The 20,087-nt window shown below is 38.6% G+C and overlaps 1 protein-coding gene and 1 long non-coding RNA gene across 2 annotated transcripts in view; both read right to left on the bottom strand.

The window, feature by feature from the left end:
* Notum (palmitoleoyl-protein carboxylesterase notum) overlaps positions 1-20,087 on the bottom strand; it is a 600,456-nt gene that overhangs the window by 431,377 nt on the left and 148,992 nt on the right. The window lies entirely within an intron of this gene.
* On the bottom strand, positions 12,088-16,820 carry LOC143895529 (uncharacterized). The gene is made up of 3 exons (XR_013256353.1): positions 16,613-16,820; positions 13,587-13,823; positions 12,088-13,491 (listed from the first exon to the last, which is right to left on the bottom strand). It is a non-coding gene; the product is annotated as an uncharacterized LOC143895529 (long non-coding RNA).

Raw genomic sequence — 20,087 nt, 5'->3', positions numbered from 1 at the left:
TAATGTATTCTTCTTTCTCCACTTCTCGCCTTCACGGTTGACTCGTCTTTTCTTGATAATTTATATCGGAATTCCTATCCGTCGCGACGACGGTTCATTTTAATATTAAACGTTTCGATGTGTAACCAGTTGAAACAAAGACCAATTTCAATTAAAATTAAAAAGTTATCTGCGGATTGACAATGCAACTTGAATAATGTATAATTCTAAATTTAATATCTCGTTTTTACAAAATGTACGATTAAAAATAAATGTGTACGCGCTCGTTTACAAGGTGTAATTAAAAATAAGTGTGTATACGTGTACGTTTGCAAGATGTATAGTTAGCATACTAATGCGCAGTCACAAAGAACATATCGCTACGCACACTCGCAGTGAAATACCATCATTTACAATCAATTGTATGCGATTATGCGTGTAATTTATTCTCGGCGTAACTTCAAACTATAGCGTGTCAATTGCATTCAATATCTCGACCCGGGCGTCGCTGTAAATTGAATATCGAAGCAACGGGAGGAACACCGCGGCGTTTAGCTTAACGACGAGTTTATTGCCGGGTCAGGTCGCGCTGGAAACGCATTCGCGCACACGGCCGCGCTAAATGGCAGATCCTTTTACGCGCGTATGTGACGGTGCGATAAGCGGTAACGACTCGTCAGCTATTTTTACGGACGATCGACGAGTTTCGGATTTTACTGCATGTGCGCAGCGGCCGCGGCCGCGGCGCCGCCGTTTTCACGCGGCCAGGGCAAGCTGTAAACCCTTCGTCCTGAGAAGCACGAACGAAGTAACTCCACAACCAGACCCACCTACCTAGCGACCCAGCTACCTACCTACGCGCTGCTCGGGCGCCGCGATGCGCTGCGGGACACAACACACACGTGTGCACGGCGCGTTCTCGCGGCGCTATCCCGCCGACTGAGAATGCCTCCGCACGGCCTCGTAACTCCGCGCACTCCCGGTACACTTTATCTCCGGTTATCTTCGCCGGCGAAGAATCGTAAATTCGAACTCGAAGGCGAAGTTCTCGCGCACTCCTCGCACAGAGTACCACCGCCTGCCCGACATGATTTACACGAAGCGTTCTCGCGTCGCACCTTGAGGAAGGCGCAAACCGCATCGCCGCGCGCGTCTATCGACCGTGACTTTTTCCGCGCCACTCGCATCTCGTTTGCATCGGATCGAAAATAGCGAATCTGAAACGGTTTAAGTTAGGAAAATAGTAAAACCGATAAACCGTCAACTTTTTACTATAAAAAACATTTTAGAAAAGAGAAATATATTTTAGATATTCATATATATATTTTTTAATATTTAATATTTAAATTTCGTTATCTCAAACAATGTATCAAACAAATTAATTATGTTAATAATCCTCATAATAATATATCCATACTAATTTTACTCAGTACTTTTTACTTGACAATTATTTTAAGTCACTAATTTAAAGAAACAGAAATATATGAAACGCATCTATGTATAGGAATTTAAATTTACATTAATATGATATTATTTATAATGAATTCAAAGTGATATACGATTATTTCAAGAGTGTCGCTTCGAAACGTCTTAATCATGTATCATGCTCGGTGACAGCTTTTGGATTTTGTCTCTTCTAAACGAAGTCATTGACATGGCGACACATGCGAAGGCGTTTATCTCGCGGCATTACCTTTTATGTCCGCTGGTAAACTTGTCCAGGCGTACGTAACCACCTACGTGCTTCGTCACTCGCTTCCGATCACGGTGGTTTTTGCCTGAGCGCGAATTGAGTTACCCCACGATTATTGCGTACAGATAATATTCCGCATGCGTGTATCCGCTTAATTTCCGGTCTAAACGATAAGACGACATCGTCGCGTTCGCAAATGAGCGGATTAAAGAAGCAAATCGTGCGTCGTAGAAGCGGGAAAGGAAGACGAAGGAACGGAATGGAAAGATCAATCTTTTGATTTGTGAAGATCGGGAAATAAGAGAAGTGAGAGTCGGAGATAACGTCCGCGGTGAACAGTTTTTTATCGACGCACTTGCCACCGCGACCGTAAAGAGCGATTTATATTCAGATCGCGCGGAAAAATAACATAAATTAATATTTTAAATGCCGCGGAGTAAGCAAGTCCACAGTTAATCGCCGCGTAACCGATAATCAAGTAATAACGAGCACTCAATTAATGACATTGGATCAGATGGATCATTAATATCCTCGTGTCATGCAAAAATTGCTAATTACAAGAAACAGTAATTAAGTGGTCAATTATGGTACAAAATCTGAATTATGGAACAAAATCTTTTTAAATATCGATATACGAGTATGCGTATGTTATAAATCTCTATTTTATTTTTCCTGAATACTTGTCGTGATTAGAATACTTTATTTATTAAAAAATTGATATTAAATAAAATTAATAAATTAATTTGCAAGAAGGTTTACTTTGGTTATAGTGAAACTTGTACGGAAAAGTCGTTAAAAATAACCGAAGTTTTACTTTTGTTAGTGATATTGGTTTTTACTATTCAGTACGGATATTTGTTAATAATGTTAATCACACACGTAACATTATTCCACACGTTGATGATATTTAATCGAATAAAAATACCAATACTTTCTTGTGCAAGAACAAGCCGGCCATTTTTAGCCCGAATAAGACAGCAAGTCGATAAAGTGTTGTTTCCTTTGCGTGTGAGACGCTGAAACGCGGATGAAAAACGCTGTCAAGAGACGACAGCGGCCTCGCGTATATTACGATTAGCTTTGCAAATATTGTTCCACGATCGGCGCCGCGCAAGAGTCGCTCGCTCGTGGCTATCTTTTTCTCGGGTCTGACGCGTCGTTTCCGCGAACGAGGAGTTAAAAGAATGTCGCGGCCGAGGCCCCCGTCGCTCGCTTTCGCATTAACGCCGTTTCAATTGGTAAAAAGAGGAGAATCGCGCCGGGAAAGATCGCTCGCGCATCGCCGCCTTGCATCGCCGTTAAAAGCATTTATTGACGTGAAAGCATTCGGTTGTGGATTGCACTTGCAGAGCTGTGCGGATGGCACCGAGGACGAGGACGACTGGCGCTCTGGCTGGCTCGAGAAGTAGGTCCGGCCGCGCGCGCTTATCGGGGGAAACGGACCTGTTCTCGTTATTTTTCCGCGTCTCCGATCTCACGCGCACCTGTTTCGATCGGGTATCGACCTACTACAAACTTAGTCGCGCCGCTGCACGATTTCTCGTTATCGTATGCTCGCGACATGACAACCTACATTATCTATAGCCATCGAATTTACACATTAGATGTTTCAAAGTAAAAATAAAAGACAAAAACTTCTTGCTAAAGAGAATAATTGAGCACTGAAAGACCGTGTCACTTTAAAAGACTAATGTCCATTTCTATACCAATGCAGATTAACTTTAATCTTGATTTAATTTGCTTTTCATCCTTTTCTAGTTTTAAGAATTAGAAAAAAAATAAAAAGTAGGTTAAATTGAGATTAAAGTTAATCCGCATTGATAAAAATGGACATGAGATGTCAACATATCTTCAGTTTTATTTCCTAATAATGATCGATTTCACACTCTCTTACACTTAGAAAAATGACAGGAAAAAATACTGAGAATTTGGATCTGCTTCAAAATAAAACTAAAATTAATATTTTATATGCTTTGTATAAATACTTAATTGTCATCAAGTATATTTCTATATAGCGCATTGCTTATAAACGCTACAAATATCTTTGTTGCATAAGTGCATCGAAATATGCAGACATATACATTTTTTGTTACGTTCTTGCACAATGCAATGCTATCTTATAATAATTTTTCTCATAATAATTCCCTAATTATTATTTGCTTTAGTTTGCCATAGCGAGACAATTCTGCTTTATACGGGATGTGTTATACCATAAAAAATACTGTTATTATAATTTACTATAATTAACGTTATCGGGAGGACGACGGCTGTCGTCTTGAGGCTGGTGTTGCATAGTTTTATCTAATGACGTGCAGATTGGCCAACGGGGCATTAATACACGCAGCTTATACCTCCCAGTCACTTCCCTACTACGATTTCCTGTCTCAGATCGCAATTTGCAATTCAGGAATTCCTATCTATGGTTTATGAAACACACGTGCATCATATGATATAACATATAACAGCATGCGGCATCGATCACTTTTACGACTCGCCCGAAGTCGTTTTTTAACTTCAAAAAAGACATGGCTGTATTATATAAACTAAAGTTTAAAATTATGCATAACTATAAAACTAGCAAAACTTAAAATTATGCAAAACTATGTAAGTGGACTTGAGATTACATTTATAATAAAAATCTAAATGTATAAAATATAAAAAAGTAAAAAAAAATAAAACAAACTATGAATTTACACAGAATAAATAGAATTTACACAGGACATTCAGAATAACTCGCGTACTTCCTCGCTGCGTATAAAACAGCAAACAATTATGGTAATGTAAATTCAAAGATAATAATTTATATATGTAAATATAATTTTTGTGATAAACTTGGAATTTGAGACACATTTTGCTGGTAAACAAAAAATTGTAAGTCCGGTAAGTGAAAAGACGAGATGCATATTGCGGAATATATTATTAAAGATTGTCACGTAACGATTTTATGATGAGTAAGATTGTAATTAAGATAGTTTTTATTGGACACTCAAACGGGAGTTTCTAGGATATACGTATAATATGATCCTTTTAAAGATTTAACGAGATTGCCAGAAAAAAAACACTTTTATGGGCACGTATCTCGCACGCGTCTCTAGATTGCTCAAGTGATTTGGGCATCGCAGCGGCTATATTCTCAAAGAACAACTAGAGGATAGAAAGAGCATATAAACTTGATAACGTATCACCAATGAAGTGGACAACGCGCTTTTCGAATCGACCTATCGTTCTCAATACAATGATCGATCCGGCGATCCGGAGTTGCGCGCGTTACTAATATATCAACGCGTCGTGAAATATTTTACGGCGAGTAGGTCGATCGGTCTGTCAGATAGTCGTATCCGAAGAGGGAAAAAAAATCGACGGCAACAATCCGGAGGACGTTTTCTTCAATACATCGTTTCTCTCTCACGTAGTAAAGAGAACGACAGGACAGACCCGGATGGACCGTGTCGCGGATGGCGCGACGACGTCACGGCGAAGGTAAGAACGTAGATTACACCAAACGTGCTATCCATATTAATAAACTAGTTTTTGATGCTGACACTCGCTGTCACGGTCTCGTACGCTTATTACCATGGAGAAGATCGTCGACTGCTGAAATACCGCCGTTAATCCGTGTTGCAGCTGGCGCGTCGTCGACGCCGTTGCACACATCGCGGCAGAGGCGGCCGGACTAATTAGATATTAGATGCCACGGAGGTTACCAAGGTCGCAGACGTGTCGCGCTCTTCCTTTTTGGTCAGTAGCGGTTCGCTGTCGTTGGTTGGGAGAAAAAACGATAATGATAAAGTCGAGATTATTATTAATCACTATAATTAAACTATTTTCGCCGGCAACGACGCACGGTTGGCCAAAGATTGAGACGGAATTCTGAGGAAAAGGGGACAGAACGTATAAAGAAGCATGATAAATCACTGATTAATCTTTTTTAGATCTGCGAGGTATATGTAATCCTACCCGCGATTATATCCTTTGATTGGAAAGAGATTTATTTGTTTGAAAATTGAAAAAGCAGTATAATTATTGTAAATTTGGATTGCCAATACGGAACAGTACTGAGATAATCTGATATTTGCATAATTAATATAATAATTGAATTTTTATTTGTGCCACAGAATATTTCTGTGTAATTGTTGCAATTTTTTATTTCATATCATATGTTTCAAATTAATATCATTATGCATATACACTTTATGACTAAATAAATATATGTTGTCAATTATTCTGTCAATTTTCCTTCGTGCTACCTATTTAGATAAAAAAACAAGATTAAAATAAAAAACTTTTTCCGAGGTACGTTATAAATCCACTTTATTTTATTGCGTTCCCGTTCTCTTCCTATATTTCTCTCAATATATTTGATTAGTTCTAACATTCGTCCTAAATTCATCAGTGATCCAGTTTCCGATGTACATACATATATTATACGTTCACCGTAACCACAGCCTTATCGATCACGCGTGGGAACAGTATTTCGAGGAAATTCAATTACATGAACGGAAAGTTTTACTAATGTTAGTCGAAGCGAACCATTCGCTAGAATCTCTCGTTTGGCCGTGTGCGTTTATACAGAATAATGTTGGATGTACGTTATTTCACGCTTTCGTCGACAATAAAAGCCTCATATCATTGATATCAGTGATATCATTTTATCACTCAGCGCAAGAAGACCAGCCGCAAAATTAATTCAAAATTGACAAACGCGTGCGACAATGGTTCGTTCTAGCTTCGATAAGAGATACGATAGATTCTGCGAGGGTGACTCTCTCTCCCTCTCTCTCTCTCTCTCTCTCTCTCTCTCTCTCTCTCTCTCTCTCTCTCTCTCTCTCTCTCTCTCTCTCTCTCGAGTATGCGGGCAAACAGGTATACAGGCACGCACAGCACGTCCGCCGTGGCAGTTATCAGTACTCGTCTCGTCCCGAGGAGCAGTTAAGTACGCACGAGTCTTGTTACAACGCGGACCGTTGTACCAGATAGCCATCGCCGCAGTTATCCCGTCTACGTCGGACTTTCCGTTTACCTTGAGGAATTCGCGGCCGGCATTAATCTCAATTAGCGGCAAATCGTCCGGCATTGACGCGGTGGCCGCGGCGGCGATGGCTATCGAAGCGAGAAGATCCACCAAATCGATTTCAATTTCTTAACCCGCCACACTATACATCGTGCCATGAAAGGTCTAGGCGCGCCAAGTGGAATATCGTGTTCCCGATTTTTGCTCCTCACATTGAGTCTGCGTCACCGTATTCCCGGGACAGATATATTTTGTCCATTTTACAGTTATCCGCCTACGCTGCCTGCCTATATAGATTTCTCGATCGATCGACAGTCTCTTACAAACAATCCTCCGTTTCACTCTAGCTACCCCCTTTACTACTTCTCTATTTAATATTTTGTTATCTTTTTTTTTTTAATGTCTTCCCTATTTTTTTCTTACAATATACTAGAAATCCAAAATCTGTATCTATTATCTTTATCCTAAAGTTAGTTTACATTCTCGTACACTTGCAGTAATTAATTTTGCAGTAGGGGAGAGTGGAGTAACTGCAAGCACGCGGTAAACGATACTATTGTAGTATATTAGAGTAGTGATATTCTCCCACTTCTCGTACTCGTACCACTAAGCGTATATCGGACTATCGCTGGATGCGAGAAGTTGGAGAATATCACTACTCTAATATACAATAGTATCGTTTACCCCGTGTTCGCGTGTTCGCAGTTACCTCACTCTCCCCCTAAATAATTGCGCTCGTGACTTCTTTAATTTGATGTTAGAAATTAAATTTTGTCGTTGCTTTGCTCTTTATTCCTAATATGAATCAAAAAAGATTAATAATTAAAGGATAGTCTTTGACATTGTAATCTTGAATGTTTACTCAAACTAAGCTTTAGAAGTTCACAAGTCTTTGAACTTTAAAAACGAGAAAAGTCGTAAGAGATTCTTTCATCTTATACGTGTAATATGTATATATAAATTTTTAATCAATTACTTTTAATCAATAAAGTGCAACTTGAATTAGTCAGATAAAATAAGCAGATAAAAAATATTTTAATAAAAACGAAAGACATACATTAAAATTACTGTGACGTGAGCTTCATTTTTTCGATATTGAAATATATACGAATAAAAATCATCCCAGACGGCCGTTCCTGGGTTAAAAAAGTTTAGGTACTGCTCTTTCTCTCTCTAATTTTTATTATTCTAAATATAAAATCCAGGGCGAAAGTAAACTTCAAAGTAATTCGTTAAACTAATCTTTGCTTTAAAATTCATCTCCGACTTCAAAAATAGAATTTTAAAAAATAAATTTATTCTTGTAAAAAAATACAACAGCATGTGCGTAGTTCACTATTCTTGTTTGCACACTTTTTATCTGCTTATAAAATTTATTTGATATTAAATTTAATAAAACAATAAATTATTAATATATTTGATAAAACTGGTATTGATAATCAATATCCTAAAAATATAAAAATGAGCGAAAATAGGAAATAAAAGAAAACAAAGACAAATTGGTCAAGCGAACCCTATAGTAAAAGATAAGATTTATATTCGAGAGCTACATCATCAGAGATGCTCTCTAGAAAACAAGACCATGCTTTCAAAACAGTGATCAGTTTCATGGTGCCTTTGGTCTTGGAATGGCCTGTCCAAGGTTCGCATATATGTCGATTACAAAGCGAATGTACATCGGAAATGCATTAGCAAACCGATGCCGGCTGTTGACTTTTACCTCTACTTTTCTTTAACTATTTATTGAACTATCGCTCACAAAAGCGCGTGTATGTGTGTGTGTGTGTTACCGCAGTGTATCGAGCTTGAGTCTATAGGTTTGCTAAACCTTGTCTGTGTGGATCAGTCACTCCTGCGGGTACTTAGATAGTCATTGAATTTTAGGTTTACTATAAAATTTCTTTCAATAAAAACGGACCAATCCGTAAAGATCCTATACATTCGCCGATATACTATATATAATTAACAATCCTACATACATCAAACATTTTTAACTTTTTAAAAAAAATTAATTTTTAAAAATAAATATAATTTTGTTAAATTAAAATATCAAATTTTGCTTCATTGCTAATGCTTTCAAATTTTTAACGGTCTTAGCATATCCCTACTGACTATATAGTATCTCTTCCTAGCAGTCCTAGTGTTCCTGTATGCTTAGTAATCCAAGCAACCCTATCTCATTATTTAACATAAATTCCTCTTTTCTCTTAAATTTTAATTCGTTAATATTTGCGCAAAACCTCATATCCTTAGCAAACACATTGATTATAATCGTACGGCGCGCGACCTACTTGCTAGTTAATCCAGCGAAATTTCTGACCCGTGACCTTCTTAAAGGGTCCTTCTTACTGTCTAATCCAGCAGAATCTCTAATCCGCAAGTTATTTTCTTTAATTATTTTTTAAACATCATTAAACTAAAACAATCAGAATAAATGGAAAAGAATGATTTTACACAAAAATGAAAAATAATATTATATAAATCACTTAGACATCCTCCTCTTTTTCTTAAATTGTCAGGCTTACTCTTTAGATTGTACTTGGATATAACACTCGGAAAAAATATTCGCTGTTAATTACGACTACGCGCAAACTAATTATCGATGCAAGTCTCTTATACAACATTGTACAGCACTTTTGTTTGTGAAGCCCATGATAAGATATCCGACTTGGTCAGACGAGTCTGCATTTCGAGACGACAAGTAAATCAGAATACACGATGACTTCGAACAAAGATTAAACTTTAATCAAAAAAAGACAGAAGAGATCGATGAATTCAATCGTTGCTAATTTTTGCTCCGTGCAAAAATCACATTTAATCTCGACTACTTGGCAACAATTCACATGAGACACTAGACTCACTAGAGTGCGGCTAGATGATATCATGAAGCAGGGTAGACTAAATAAGAGAAAAATATCTATGGCTGATGTTTAACAATCTGGGAAATCCTAGATAATAGGAGATAATTTCTCGTCCCGCGTGAAATCGATGACAAGCTCTGGCTCAGTCGATATAGGTGCGATTCATACGAGCTCAAGGATGGTGCCAAGGATGGTGAATGATAAAACTGATAGACGTGACGAGAAAAAGAATGATTCCCTTGATCGAATTCTTACCGATTGAGGCCGAATTGTCTGTCGGAGACAGAGCGTGTTCTCAATCAGCCGATTTACCAGCAACTTATACTAAATTTGCATAAAGCGTGCAAACATGCATATTACGCATGAAGTTTATGCGGTCAGTATCATCTCGTGCCGCAATGCATTTGTCGTGCAAAGAACATTGTCCAGCAAATGTCTCAGTAAAATTTCACGCTGTCATATGTTGACAGTGCAATTATCGACACGAATGAGAATACAGATCCAAACGGACCCTAAGAGCAGTCCTGTAGTCTGATTGCTTGCGCGGCACTCCCGAATACGATGTGCAATACAATGAATCGTCTGCGGTTCGTTTATTCAACTTGACGGCAATTTGTTGACGAAAAACCGATGCGCTATTCTGGTTGGGCGCAATAAACCACATAAAAACCTTTGAACAATTCATGGCAATGCTGTGTTTTGTGCAATAGGTACTGTTAGCTTCCCCGTTATTGGATTTACAAATCCTCAGAGTACTGAGCCACCACCACCTCGTCAAGGTCGTACCCATTGGGGGGTCATCGTCAGCAAAAAGTTATGCGATATCTCTACACTTCAAATAAATGAGTATAGAGATCTGTATGCTAACCTATATGTCGTCGGTACCAAATATATTTTACGTAATAAATTAATTGATAAATATTTTATTTAATGCATCAAAAATTAATAATTATAATGAGCGATTGAATCACTAATTAATTGTGATTCGTGTATATTCTCACTCTAAAATTGATTAACAAATTACATTTAGGTAAACGAGAAATTCAAAACGCGATATATAAAATTGATTCTAATCAATATATCCGCAAAGAATTAACAATCGTGCATAAATGCCGCAATTAAATGATAATTTATAATTTCCATCTAAAAATCGCACAGAAAATCGTTTCGCTAAGTAACTAGTATCAAATAATAATTAATTAATTAATCACAAGAAATTATTAAATCAATAATTGTCCATTGGAAATAATCATGTTTTATTGAGTGATAATAATGCAAGCAGTAATATATTACTTGCCGGATCGAGTCTCGTCATCCTGAATGTAATGTAACTTTGAGTGTCATTAGCACGCTGTATGGCGTCAAAATAGACGCCAAACATACGTCAAGACCAGCCTTGAGATGAAATATTAAACGCTTGATAAAATAATTTTTTAAATGTATTCTATTCTTTCTTACGCGTACACAGTGTACACAGTGTATACATGTTAGTACACGGTAGTACACAGGGCGTGGCGATCAGTTTTGAGTTGCTATGTTATATATATTCATTAAAATTTTTAATTGTTTTCTTTATTTTGCCTTATATACATATATAGCAGACTGTTTATTGCTTTATTTATATATTATATCTAGTATATGCTTTTTCAAACTCATAATTAGTTCCAAAAAGTTTCTAAGGGCCTTAATAATCATCTATGTTTAGCTTGTATTAATAAAAAATATTGAAATATCGTTTTTAATCATATTATTTATATAAGAGTATTTAACTTGTTTTATATTTTTCTATGTTTATATATATATATATTCTATATAAACTATATATTATATATATTCTATTTGTTTTTTTTGTAGCTCTCTGTACTCTTTTAAAAATGATTAATTATTTAAATAAACTTTCTTGTTTTGTTTTGTACTGCATTTTGTAGAAATGACGTTGTCTCATCATTTTAATAACAATATATTTTTTAATCTTAAAGTTATTATAAATCATACGTTTTTAACGTCATGTAATAAATGCGCTGATGTAAGTCACCGGTGGTACACGTGGTCTGAATTTAAAGCAAAAATAGTGGGCACGGGGCGTGTTAAAAGAAAAAAGAGAAACTTTTGACTTTAAAGAGATCTTTTTAATTTTTCAACCTGCACTGTTTGCACACAATGCATTATTTTAAATTCTTATAAAAGAATGAGTAATTGCGTATAAAAATTGTCAAACGTCATTATATTTTGAAAGTAAATGGAATACATTTTTTAAGTATTATTTGTTATCTGTGTCCAAAATAAGATATTATAAAAATAAGAGAAGAAAGGACTATCACAGGGTCGACCGCAAATTTTAGTGCGTGATGTCAATCATTCCTTCTCTTATTTTTGAATTTCGAGGGTCTACTATTAATTGATTTAAGATATTATAAATACTTCAAAATGCCATAACAAACTAAGGGTAGCAATCATTGCGATTTGCGATAATGAATAACATATCAATTACTTATTTACAATTTAAAAACTGTTATATATATATATATATATATATATATATATATGCATGAGTTGTGTAATTATTTCCATGAGTTTTGTTCCTTCTATAATATTAATCCTTAATATCTAACCATGTACCAGCTCATTATCCTTTTTAGTATCTTCTTGTTCCAGACAAATTTCGAGTATTGAGTAATTAATCTGACATGGATTACGATTATTTTAAAGAAAGAAATTTAAAACAGAAAAATTGATATGCTATTGGTTTTATCACCAAGAAGTCGTATTATACATCGACTTATAATTAATCAAACTATTAAAAAATGTTTTATGTAAATGCCCTACCAAAAACGCAACTAAAAGAGAAGTAAAAAGGTTTAATTATATAGTAAGAAGATTTGCATGCGACGTTTACTTTAACATCTATTTTTTCCCGTGTCAACGAACTTATAAAATCGCAAGCATGCCTATACGGATGATTACGCTAAGAGCCTTCGAGAACAATGCTGGAGTGTATCGTACTTCTTGCTTCACGGTACCGTACAATTGCCAGCTGCCTTGACAGACGAGATTGATGTAACCACCTATGACAGTCGGCTAGCGTATAAGCTGCCCACTTCTTCGCCCACCTCTTCGACACTCGACCTCCTTCCTTTCATCTTTTGTATTTGCTCACTCATTTATCAAGAACACTTTAAATATCATTATAAGTTACGGCATCATGCGCCGTAAATTATTCGAAATGCTTGAGAAATTAATTGACCGTTTAAAAGAAATGTTCTTCATTCAACTCTGTGTATATCAGTACACGTTAAATAAATAATTCAACTGCGATTTTTGCGAACTGGCGAACAAACGATGTGTGTAATAATAAAGAATAACGGAAATCAAGGAATATTTAGCAAAGGAGGATTAAAATTCTAAAGGTTTACCTGGCGAGGTCACCGATTTCACGTTCGGCGAGCGGTACTTGCGCAAACATAGTCGGTCTAACATACCAATGAGCTACATAAACGAGTAACGTTGTAGAGCAAGTTTTCGCGCGTATGTGTCCTGAGACCGTGAAGCGGTGCTTCCTTAACATTCGTGTCCGCGCTAGCGCTCGGGACATTTAACTGTTTCTCGTTAAAATTAGCGGAAACACCATCGTAAAACCTTAAGCCTCGTCGAGATCCCGTTTTCGTCATGGGGCGCGGAGCACCCGACAAACAACGACGAGTAAATTGTCACGGTCACGGAACGGGCAATATGGATAAAGAGAGAACCGTCGCCGCGACGCGTAAAGTTCCTACGACGCTAGCGAGCCTCTGCTTAACGACGCTGCGACAAGCGATGGCAGGGTTAACGGTCTTTATTATTATTCCCGCCTATAGTTACATCGGCTACTGCGGAAAATTATTAGCTACACCCCTGTAATTTACGTGCGCGTAATTATAACGTTCAGGAATCGAGGAGGTAATCCGCGACTAAAATTGAAAACGTACAGAGATAAAAAACTCTCTCTCTCTAGTACAAAGATATAAAAATTCCAAGAAAAATAATTAAACACTTTTGTATATACCTAAACGTTGAAGTAACATAAAACACATTCGTGACATTTTGACACTCTAATAAAAAATCTGCAAAAGAATGTGAATCACCGAGAGACGCCAGCAACATTATCGCTCGAGAAATATTTTCACGATGCTCCGTCTGACATCGTCTTGATCAAAGGAGACGGTTGTCGCTTCAAATATTGTCACGATGCTGGCGCGTCCTTTACATCTCAAGGCTGCTAAATTAAAATCGCCGGCGGCAGCTGCAAAATAAGAGTAAAAATAATAACGATAATAATAATGCGACGTCTTGTTTATTACCATCTATCCGGCCGGCGCGGCGGCCGCTCGAGTGCCTCGAGTCCTCGAGGAGCCCGCTCGAAGTCGCGACATATATGTTTCGCAAGACACGACTCCACTGATTACCGGTGGGGAATATCCGCATATCATCGAGCGGACGACGACGTCTTCCGTATTTACGAAGTATCGTACACGATACGCCGCCACTCGATTTACCTATATACAGACCGAACGACACGCACGTCGTCATCCTTCGCGCTGCGTAGGACGCGCGAGCCGGTTAATTGAGTAATGAAACGCCCGCGTGCGCATGGCGTATAAGTACGGCATATATAGCCGTGAGCCGGATCATCGCTTCGTTCCGAGTGGCGGCGGCCGAAGGCCATAGGACAGCCCGCGAGAAGAAACGAGCGGATTGCGCACCATGCATCGATTTAAGCGCGACCGGACGGATTCAATAACTCTCCCGGTCTGGTGAAACGGCCGAGCCCGATCCAAGGCATTCCGGTTAAACGTGCGTGGCAACCGATATTTACCCATCTCATTATCGGCGGAATTTACGTTACGATGCATATGCACGACTTTTTCCGCGACTTTCTCGCCGTCCGTTAGAACACGCGACGAGCGTCTGATCAATTATGGAAATTATTCGAACGGGCTACCATCAGTTGCGTATCTCTTCCATCTAGCGAAAACAAGCCTCTCCTGCCTCTTTAATGAGCTGCATAAATGTGCCGCGAATTTTTACGTTCTATCCTAGACTCGGAATACCACCGTTAACCCTTTAATACCCAGCACGACCGGTACGCAGGTGTCCGTTAAATGGTCTCTCCGCTCATTTGTATTCCCCGCGACACGAGTGTGATTTTCAAGAGTATTTAAGATATATGAATGTTATTAACGGCTATCTTAGCAATTTATAGACAGTTTAAAAAGAACGTCGGTTCTTGATAATATCCGTGTGGAACATCGCGCCATTTTAATGTACACCTAATAGCAGCTTTTCTTAGCGCCGGTTTTTCTTTAACGATAATGACGAGAGGAACTATCTTGTGTAAGTAAAAAAGCAACTCGGCAATATTTTGCAACATAAACTTTCTATTTAATCAATTCTCTAAAAAATAATACTTTCTTATTGTTTATTTTGGAATTGATGTTTTATCTGACGATCACCATAGTTCATCTTGTAGCGGAATGGCTTAGAGTTCTTTGATGAATTTAATTATCGTCCTCTGTCTTCGCATTACTTGCAAATCATCGTGGTGAGTTAGCTGTAATCGCGCACGTCGATCAATATAGCAAGGCATTCAATGACTTAACAGCTAAGCACGCGAAAGACACGATATATTCTCCAGAGAATGTCATCTAATAGAAGAAGTGGTAGACAATAAAGAGAGAGTACGTAATAAAGCGCAAACTTTTACATTAAAAACAAAAATACTTTGAAATTATTTAGACGACATAGGCACACACATTTAACACTAAATGTGACCTAATCGTGAATTTTATTAACCTAATATAAAAATAATAGCCCTCTGTGTGTGTAAATAAAGAATATCAACATCAGTCAATTTAAAAATTAGAAAAGATAAATCTTAGTATTTAATAAAATAATCTACAAAACTTTATTCGATTTCTGCTAATTGACGCATCTTTCTTGAAATTAGATAAACTTAAAATATATACGCAAATATAATTTTACCGAATTAATTCTAATCTCACTACATAGTATGTATTTTCCTGGGAAGATTCGAAACATGCGTTTCATGACGATGATATATGAACACATCAGTCTTATGATCCGCGCAGGGGAAGAGATCGGTCAGCATAGCTGAGAATGAATATAAAAACGATCATCGCTTCGAGGCATCGATTTTCTGGCTCAGACTCGACGAGCGTCGGACGCTGACGATGCAGTTGGATAACAAAGTCGCGTATCACACGCGTAACGCGTCATGCCTTGTAACACCGATTATAGGGCTTGCATTTAATTAGCGCCGAATGTTGCTATAAGCGCACGTAGATAATCTAATGGATGTGTTGCCACCCGTGAATATTTCCGGGTCAAGAGACAAAGCAAGAATATCTCCAAACGGATAATTATCTACCTCTATCAGAGAAAGAGAACCTGTCTGTATCAAACGAACTGTTTTCGAAAGCGGATGTACTTGTATCGATCCTCAAATAAGATTTATATTTTCAGGCTGCAATTATCGACGAGATTTATCTATGTAGCATATGCAGTTCACTATATAATCACTAAATTTTTTGCGTATTCCACGTAACGTATTACATTACATATTGCATTTATAAATGTATTATAATGTCTAAAAGAAATTCATTATTCAATCATTTCAAATAATTCAAAAAAGTAATATCGTACTTTTTCTCTAATATTTATATTAATTATATTAATATCATGAAATATAAAAGTTATTTACATAACAATTATTAAAATAACTTATTTAAAAACTTTTTTCATAAAAAGTGGTTCTGTTATGAATATTACAGATCTTGTTTTATTTTATTTTTCTAGCGTTCGTCTATTTTGTTTAACACCCTAACGTTATTCGTGTATTCGTTTATCAAGTCATTAAATTAACTAAGATTTAATTCCCCGACGTCATATAATATAATATAGGCGAATTAGGAAGGAGACGTATGATTTTCAAAAGAGTCGTTATACCTTCCGTCACGGCGACTAACAAGTTAACTCACCGCGCAGCTATCCTTTACTTTATTACGTACGTACGTTTCTGGGAAGAGCGTACATCTGCAGAGTCATTTTCGGCGATGCATCTCAAGGCGCTCGTTTTCCACGCTCCATTGCGAGCGACACAATAGTAGAAATAATCATTGCCCGCGGTTCATTGTCTATCGTACTGCCGCGGACTTGGCTTGGCGACGAGCGCTGAAGTCAAACGAGGGACCATTCGTTGATCGTGATACCGACTATAAACCTCGCGAGCGAACTTGCGTATATTATTAGTCCGGCGAGAGGAGGTCGTATAAACGTTTCCACGGGTGACGTCCCGACATCCCGATGCTCCGAGCGTACGTGAACTCTATACTTTAATCGGGCTCGTTTCGTCCCTCTCTCATTCTCTAGCCTGGCCATCGCGTTTCACGTTTTTCTCGCTTTTCGCTCGTCGGCCTTTCCGCGTCTCCCTTTTCCATCCTTCTCTTTCTCTTCTCCGTCGTCGTCGTCGTCGTCGTCGTCGTCGGTGTGGCACGTCGAAAGGCGCCCAAGAGAGTGCACACGTACAGAACGATCTCGTTGTGTGCAGATGACACTGACCGCCGAGGAAGGTTATCCTCCAATTAATCGAGCATCGCAATGTACCCCGTCAGTCGTTGCCCTTCAATACACGTCGAGGCGCGAAATTACTCCTCGAAGATGGATCTCCGTGATTATTAACGCGCCTCACCTTGCCCCCATCGCGCTCCCTCAATCCGTGAAATATGCAAATCTACTGCCTACGTTTCTGCGATTACATTCGTTCCCGAGGACCTTGAGACATGCGCGTCTCGAAATCCTTTCACAGGCAAAAAATAAAGAAACAAATCCTAATTTTTGCGTAATAATTAATGACAGCAATAACAATATTCTTTATATATCGCTGTTAAAATTAGGAAATAGATATTTAATTTTTGAGCACACAAGTTTGGTAATTTCCACTTTTAATATATCATTTTAAAGTAAATTTTTTGGCTCAACTTTTTATCAGTTGTTAAGATTCAGAATCCTTTTAAAATATTGGATTATTGATACATTTTCTTGAAATAATAAATTGAGATCAGACAAAATAACGACAGAAAATAGGAGAGACTAATATAATATTGTATATATGCAAGATTTCCGTTACTCCAAGATCTAGAATCTCTCGTCACCTCGATTAAGAGTCACGTTTCGATGAGACCGTAGGAATAAGTCGTGACTGCGGCAAAGATCGCGTGAGGAACGTCACGATTCTCTATAGGCGTCATAGAGACTTAGCGCACTTACTTGCGTCTTTCTCTACTATCGCAATCGTGATATCGCACATTCAACATTCCGAGACGAGACGATCTTTCATTTACAAAATCCACGGTACTAAGTAAATATATGAATGTGGAATCTAAATTTCAGCTACAGCTAAACCTTATGATGAATATGAACGTTATACGTATAGTATACCTTTGCGACGAGATAGAAATTTTCATTTGATTCCAAGTATTCTACGACGGGAGAAGGAATATATATAAAAGATCGGGGCGCATGGGAATTCTGAATTCTGGCTTTGAGAGACGTCGCACAACGCACATAATTACTACGTACCTATACGCAGGTATATATCGCCGCTACACCTTCGTCATCGAAGAACGAGTCAGTCGAGATGGAGGAAAAAATAGTTTGATCAACGGGTAGGCGACCGCGCGTATTATGACTCACGTCTATCACGCTTGAATCCTTTAGGTATGTACATCGGCTTCACTCATATTCCCCTTCGAATACTGTGACGAGGCCTATCTAGACCTCGCCCGCTCACGCGGTTGCAGTCAAGCTGACTTGCCTGAGAGCGGGACAAGCCGATAATTTAGCGGTTTTGTTACTTCTGGAGTAGCGCCGCGTTCGCCATCAGCGCACACTCCACGCGTTTTACGTGTATTAAAGCCACCGCGTGCGCGAATCGAGACCCTCTTCTCCCGCTCTATCTCCCCTCGCTCGCTCTCTATCTTTCTCTTTCTCCCTTGCCCCGAGACGCGGTAGACGCCGCTGCAACCTGTAACTGCTTGGCCGCAGCGGTTTTGCCTCGCTCGGTTTCGATTTCTACGCTTCTTTCGTCGCGGTCCTTCCAACACTCTCCCTTTTTCGCGTCGGTCTTTGTAGCGGCCGGCGCTGGACGGAACGGGATATACTTTTTTTCTTCGTTGCCAAAGCGCAACGATTATACACAAAGAGTACTTCTTCCTTCGTTGCACCGACTATAGTTTCCGTGCAACCGCGGCGCGATCTCTCCTCGCGGAAATACTAACGACCCAAGTTGCTTCTACCTCGCGCCAGTATATAGGGCGAGAGGGACTTTTGTTGCGGCGCGGACAAGAACCCGTTGCATAAATGCCAGGAAAAATAGAGTACAACGAATAATCTTCATGGCCCCGACGGGAATATCTATTAAGCGTCCGCGCCTACCGGAGAATTAACGGCCGCAACAAAATCGCCCGGAGCTCGGGGAGCGTCACGATTTCCCATTCACGGTTTTGCACGATCGCCATTACCGTCGCGCACCCGCGACCGCACCGCGCGATTCCACACATCTGGATAAGAGGCTCGTTGCGAGTAACGGCAAATCTAAGGGGTTGCGATGTATTAAGAAAAAGAGAGAGAGAGAGAGAGAGAGAGGGAGAGAGATGGCCGATACCGTTGCGCCAAGAGATCGGTCGAAGAAACGAGGGCGACCGTGAATTGCAATTCGCGAATCGAGTACGTGGCGGCGAGTCTTTATCGCGCGGTATCTTAGATCGTTTCAGTAATGCCAGATGAAATGCTCTCGATCGATTCGCCTCGTGTGCCAACCGGCTGTACCAAAACCGGATGCGTCTTTTTGTGCCGAGCCTTCTCGTCACGCTTGTATAACGAGTTTAAACAAGTTTAATCACGTTTCCTACGCAAAAGTCGATTTCACGGCAATATGAACAGGCGAGAAATTGTGCACAGCTGTCTCAGTTGTAACGACTTCTTTCTCGTTTCTCTGTTTACTGTGTACTTGCTATACATTTTGTTTTCTTTTATCACGAAATAAGTGCTAAGACGATAACAAAGTTAAAACATTAAAGATCATTGAGATGCAGCGTATGATTAAGTAGAATGTTCATTATTGTAAGTTTTCAGCATTTAACAGCTACCTGGTACTTACAAAGTAATATAATCTCATTGTGTTTGTGCATGATGCCATAGTGTTTCGGCATGACAAAATAGATGAGAACAGTTGCTAATTGATTTCTTCGAAGTGCCGTTAATTACTCGCTAAAAAATACGCTACACGAAAAAAACGGTTTTGCTAAAGTACCTAAAAATTTAGCTAGATACAAATCTGAAAATAATTTTGTTGCACCATCAAAATAATTATAGTAGGTCACTGAAGTATGATGATAATGGTTTAAAAATTTTTGACATTTTAACATCAGTTTGAGTGTTCTACACTGTTATTTTGACGGTCCAACGAAATTATTTTCAGATCTGTATC

Source organism: Temnothorax americanus, unplaced genomic scaffold (genome assembly GCF_048541705.1).
Source record: "Temnothorax americanus isolate GAGA-0224 unplaced genomic scaffold, ASM4854170v1 Scaffold16, whole genome shotgun sequence".
Lineage (NCBI taxonomy): Eukaryota > Metazoa > Arthropoda > Insecta > Hymenoptera > Formicidae > Temnothorax > Temnothorax americanus.
Note: the sequence above shows the minus strand (reverse complement) of the source record. Positions and strands in the feature narration are given on the sequence as shown.